This window comes from Gopherus evgoodei, chromosome 2 (genome assembly GCF_007399415.2).
Source record: "Gopherus evgoodei ecotype Sinaloan lineage chromosome 2, rGopEvg1_v1.p, whole genome shotgun sequence".
NCBI classification, from domain to species: domain Eukaryota; kingdom Metazoa; phylum Chordata; order Testudines; family Testudinidae; genus Gopherus; species Gopherus evgoodei.
The window spans coordinates 95,547,090-95,553,089 of NC_044323.1; the positions used below are offsets into that span (position 1 = coordinate 95,547,090).

Here is a 6,000-nt window from a genome sequence, read left to right on the forward strand (position 1 = left end):
GTAACAAGATGCTCAAAAATGATGTAGTAAAAGATACACTTGGAATTACAACTGAAAAAGTCTAATTTTAAAGACTATTCAAAGTCAAGCCATCATAAAACAAATCAAGCTCCATGTATGCTTTGCAGCCTTGGGTAATCATAAACACATTAAAACAACAGTATCACTCTTTAAAGGGGCTTTTTTCAGTGTAACTTGACTTTCAATCTGAAAACAACAATTTTGGCTATTTTTACAGACAGAATGAAATATCTAAAGTGTCTCTAAATTAACAAGTACCACTTACTCCAGACATCATTGCCTTTAGCAGCTCCTAAAAACTTCAGAAAAGGATCTTTAAACAGGAAGCTTAGTGAGCTCATAAAACTGTTGTTGGAGCCAGGAACACATAGCATATTTAATCTGCAAACTGTGAGAGTCTACAATGATTTCAGCAAGATCTGAGGCATGCCCTCAAGGTTTGCTGGGATCTGGGATTAGGGAGTTGATAAGAACCTCTACTGCCCATGGACATGTTTTTCTTCTGCAGTTAAACACAAATGCATAGAGACGTTTGACTGCTGCTTGGCGTTACTGCTCAAGTTATATAAAAGCTTTGCAGCTCCTTTTGCTGTCAATATATCAAAGTTAAAAAAATCATCAAAGTGTGAAATTTCATTTAAAGTCTGTGCCAGTCTACAACTCTATTTCACAGACCTATCAAATAAAAGTAAAGATGAAAAATACACTGAAAGTACTTGAAAAGTTTTCAGCATCCATGCCCTATTTTTGTTTATGCTGCCTCATTTTATTTGATTTTAAATTATAACAAATCAATGCACAAATAAAAATGACAAAATTTAAGGCAGTGGCAGGGGGGTGGGGGGGTAGCGTGGGTGTCTATAAAACCTGTAGTTGAAAGGCAATTTAAAGTCATTATTAGAGCTGAACCTTTTGTTGAATAAATAAGCTTCCTCTATAGCCATTTGAGCATTTTAATTACCTAGCTGCAAGTTGGCAGAAAATTTCTTGATTCTTCCAAAACAATCAGAATGACTACAAAATATGAGTGCTAGCAAAACTAAAGCCTTCTTCAAAGTATTCTTTAGCTAGGGATTTACAACAATTGCATAAAGAAGAAAAGTCTGACTTTTAAGATAATCTACTATAGTCTAAAAGCATTAACATTCCATTACTAAGGTTCTCCTAAGGATTTCATGTCTCATTGATTCACTTTTCCATCAAGTCTTCTTTTTCTTAATACATTACAGTCTCCATATAGTTAAGTGCATGCAACCTTGATCATTAAAGTGCTTCCTTTCATAATTCTGTCCTCTTCCCCCCAATGGATCTTACTTTAATAAGCATCAGATACCTTATTTACTGGGCAAAGATGACTCACTTTTCAAGAGCACTTTGCAACCAAACAGATTTCACTTGTTAGTTGAATTCAAAGAGTCAGGATCAAACCAGCTGTTGGGTGCAGGGGGAAATAGTTTTACCAAAAATAAGAGAGGAAGTGTAATTCAAACTTTTCAAAGTTAGCATATAATGGATAACCAAAAAGCAATTTGATTAAGTAACTTACAAAAGGAAATAAACTCTACTAAAATTTTAATGGAGGATTTATATTTTAGTTTATATACCAGCTAACCCAAAATAAAAATAATTAAGAAATTAAACAAGGAATGTTTAGAACACAGCTACAAAATACCTCATTTTCATTTCAAAATATACCTTCAGGTATGAACTTTACATGCACTGCTAAATGTTGTGTTGGCTAATGCATACGTTTTGGGCACAAAACAGGAGTCAACTCATTAAGGAAAATATAGGTAATTCTTTGTTTTGTGCTACTTGGACAGGAAAATGCTTTGGAAAACAGAATGCCATACTGAAAGCCATGTGCAAGAAATGCACAGATTTACTTCCTTTACTGCTTGTTTTTTTTTAAGAACTATATAAACTAAAACTGTGCCTTTTCCTCACACATTAGATTTCTCAACCACATGATCTTTAGTGTAAAAGAAATGATCTTCTGCTTGTCTCACAGATAATGTTATTTAATGTTTCCTTTAAATCTGAGTGTAGACTAGCCAACAAAACGTATTATGTACTAGCTTGTTAAACCCAAAATTTCATTATATAAACCAATTCTGAGGCTACTTCATACAGTTTACATTGTTAAATTCATTCACCATTACTTTTAATATAATCCCTCAAGTGAAATCCTGTGGTATATTCAGAACTATTTTTACATTTTAATGTTACTCTTCTTTGAAAATATAGCATTTGTCTCCCTTCAAAATAATCTTGACATATGTAATTAAGAAACTGTCAGATCATTATTAATTTTTAATAAAGGACCTAAATGAAATAATTATAGGAATCAATCAGTGAGGTACGTTTCAAAATTACAATGCAATTGCACAAATATTCAAAATACTTAAGGCCCGTTCTTGTGGATTTCAGTTCATAATCTCCCAAAATACCAAACCATAAAGAGTTGTATAACACACTGAAATTTAGTGATTTCTAAATATTAAAGAGACTTAAATGGTTTCCATATAGATACATATATCAGGCATGGAGAGACACACAGTGAGAGACTCTGATACCCTTTTAAAAAGATTTGTTAATTTAATTAGCCACATACTTCAAAGGCTTTGAACCATTTTTATATTGGAGTTCTGTGATCCAACGTAAAAGAAGTTAAATAAGCATGATGAAACTTCAAAATAAAAATATGCTTTATTAACCCTTGAAAATAAAGTGTGGTATGCACTGCTAGCTAGCACTCCTCTGGTTAATTAGACTTTAAACATTATATACCAAGTGGACAACCATCCATACCTTTGACTAAAAAGGCTCTTTTACTTAGAGATCCATACAGTCCATCATGTCAAACAGAAGTGGCAGCTGGAAAATGTGGAACAGCTGGCAAAGAGCTGAGAGAAAATGTTTTACATAAATATATCTACATATAAACTGGCAGAAGGCCACAAACACTATACCCAAAGGAGTGGCTCAAACTATACACCAGAGGGTTAAAAAAATGGAGGGGCGGTATGGAGGGGATTCCTTTTACCTTTTCTTTTCTCCTGGTGCCAGGACTTGGAAGCTGCACATTTAGTTGTGTGTGTGTGTGTGTTTATATCAACTAGGTTGGAAGAAGAGCAACTGTGCAAACAGCCTAAGTTTACAGGCTAATTAAAACAACCGCATATCCACTTTCGTAAAATGCTTTAAAGTTATTTGATGTAAGAACATTCAAAGGTCCTAATACGGATCGGTTTGTAGCAAATCATATGCATTCTCCTTCTTCTCCATTCCCCACCCCCCAAAAAAGCCGAGAAAGTAACTGTCGGGAGTGATTCATACTCAATCCCTCCCCGCCGCAATATTTTTCTCCATACATTGCGAGGGGAGAAGGAAGGGGGAAGTTGTAGAGGGTGTATAGATCCCAGCAGTTTGGTGTATGCAGCTTTCCAAGTTCCAAAGGCAGCACTCACAACAACAAAATCATAAAGAGAAGGCACAACTTTCACTTTTCCTCTGTTATGAACAAGACGCCTTCCCCCATCCCACTCCCAAACCGTTCCCCTGAAACTCCTAGATTAATCAAAACAGAGTAATAGGAAACGAACCTCCGTCTCTTCTTCTCTCCCCAAAGCTAACACACACATCTGAGTCCGTCCACCTATCCAGACAGGACAGGGTGTTTGCTACAGCAACAAAGTTTCAGCCAAAGAAACTGGCATGAAAATTACAAGCAGTTTCTTTGGGGGAAAAGCAGCTGCTGTCTGCAAATCTGTAGTTCAACTGTGAGACATTAAGCCTCAAAATCCTTTCGAAGTGCAGTAGGGCCGGCACAGAGAGAGAGAGAGAAAATACTTACATATTATTGTATACTTTTGGGGGGGGAGGTTGGCTTTAAGTTAAGGACAGTTTGACAGCCATTTTTTGATTAGATCTCGGATAGTTTCCCGCTCCCCACTCTTCCAAGTTAAAGAGAGACACAGAGAGAGAGCGCGCTCAGAAATGCCAAATAAAGTGCCCAAAACCCTCTGGCTTCTTGCAACCATTGTGCAGAGTCCATTAAACAAAGAAAAACTTCTTGCAGAACTCAGTACACGTACCTGCTGTTGCTGCTTCTGTCAAGCCCCCCAAACTTCCCATAGAAAAGGTAGGGCTGCTGTATCTCACACGCACAGTGCATGCAGTGGGGATCTCTCGCCCTCTCTCTCTCCCTCCCCTTTTGCAGAGCTTAACAGGACCGACCCCAAAGGATGAAAGCGGGCATTTTGCTTCTGTTTGGGCGGCGGGGGGGGGGGGGATGGATTGAGAGAGAAGAGGCCGGGCGGTGTGTGTGTATTGGTTGTTGTTTTATTCCTGCCCTCCTCCCGCAAAGAGAGAGAGAGCGAAAGAGAGAAGCCCTCTCCGTTTGTGTGCGCGCGGATCCGGCATCAATTTCAGTGATCTTGTAATCTGATCCCTCTGACTCACCCGCACTGACTGACATTTCTGATTTGGTTCAACAAAGGGTGGGGGGAGAAATCTACAGACTGTATCAAAAAACTTGCAACGCAAGGGTCCCCCCTCCCTCTAACCAACCCATATACATTGCATTGTAACCCTCCCCCCCTTTTTTTAGGAGGGAAATAAAAACACTCTGATCCGATACTCACGTGTTGGAAAAGTTGTCCCTTTCGCCTTCCTCTCTCTCTCTCTCCTTTCCTCCTCCTCCTCCTCCTCCTAGTCCAAGTTTTACAGATGTTGCAGGACTCCTCTCCACCACCAACCCCTCCTCCCCTTCTCTCTTTCAATACTCCACTCTTAGTCCAGAGTAGGGGAAAAAAGCTTCAGGGAAGGGCACATTGCTGGTTCAGCACCCCTGCAGTGCGGGTTGAGAGGGGCACTAAACTTTCTGGAGTGAGGAAAGATCTTCCCCGTCCCTTACTTTTGTCTGAATCCGTTCTTTGGATTTGCCCAGTGGAAGTGCTAGAAACGTGAGGGTCACCCGCCCCCCTCCTCCTGTACGCTGGGGAATGTAGGAATATTTCGGTGAGGAAGAGGGAAGTCGGACCGAAGTCAGAAGAGAAGGCGTGTGGGAGGGGGTGTGCCCCTGGGTGCTGTTCAGTGCCTGGTTGTGAGGGAGAATGAAGAGCTGGGACCAGCAGGAACACGCGCTCTCAATCTGTTGTCCCCCTCTTCCCCCCACTTCTCCTCTCTTTTCCTTCTCCCCTCTCCTACCCCCAGCTTCAGCTCAGACACCAGGAGGCCACGCCCATAGCTGGGAGGGATGGGGTGAGGGAATCTGTTGCCTTCACCCTCCCATTCCTTCCCTCTGGCATCAGTTTCTCTCCTCATCTTTCTCTCTTCCTTCTATCTTGCTCTCTGCTTCCCTTCCCATCCTCAATCTCTGCCCAGCTCTCAATCCGGGACAGAAAGTCACACTTGTTCTCCTTTCCTGTTCCTCCTTTTTTATCCAGCCCTCACACTCTGGTTCATTTTATCCTCTGTTTCTCTCCTACTATCTTCAAACTTTCTCAATACCACCAGCCCCCAGCATTCAAAAATCATGAGTCAAACCCCATAAAAGCATGAGGTTTTTTTTAAACAATATATTTGAAGTGTTCTATTTATTTACCTTCTGGGTTTTGCCCATTCAGGGTTCACATTCTCAGGCTCAGCACTTCACCCACATGGGCTGGAAACTTACTTTTTCAATTAAAGCTCAGAGTCTCATGACATTACATGACTCCAGGACCTGGGGCTGTAAGAAAAAACACCAAGGATCAGAAGAATTGGAAATATTATACTGTCTTCCTTCTCCAGTACTGAGCCTCTTCTCCTTTAAAAACCTGCTTTTGAATTTTTATCCTTCTTTTCTTTAGCTTTTCTCCCCCAGACTAGGACTACAATGGTAAATCTTTAACATGGAGAATTACTTCTGCATTCTGTCAAAATTCCCATTGTTTTGCTCTCTAGCCCCCATTGTTCCCCTGGGGTTCTACAGGC

At 40.3% G+C, this 6,000-nt stretch overlaps 1 protein-coding gene across 2 annotated transcripts in view; it reads right to left on the reverse strand.

The window, feature by feature from the left end:
- Window positions 1–4,433, reverse strand: part of GLI3 (GLI family zinc finger 3) — a 257,580-nt gene extending 253,147 nt beyond the window's left edge. For both annotated transcript variants that reach the window (XM_030551398.1, XM_030551397.1), the window contains exon 1: window positions 4,119–4,433. The gene's annotated coding sequence lies outside the window, so the exon portion shown is untranslated. The remainder of the gene's footprint in view (window positions 1–4,118) is intronic.
- Between the last annotated feature and the right edge of the window lie 1,567 nt (window positions 4,434–6,000).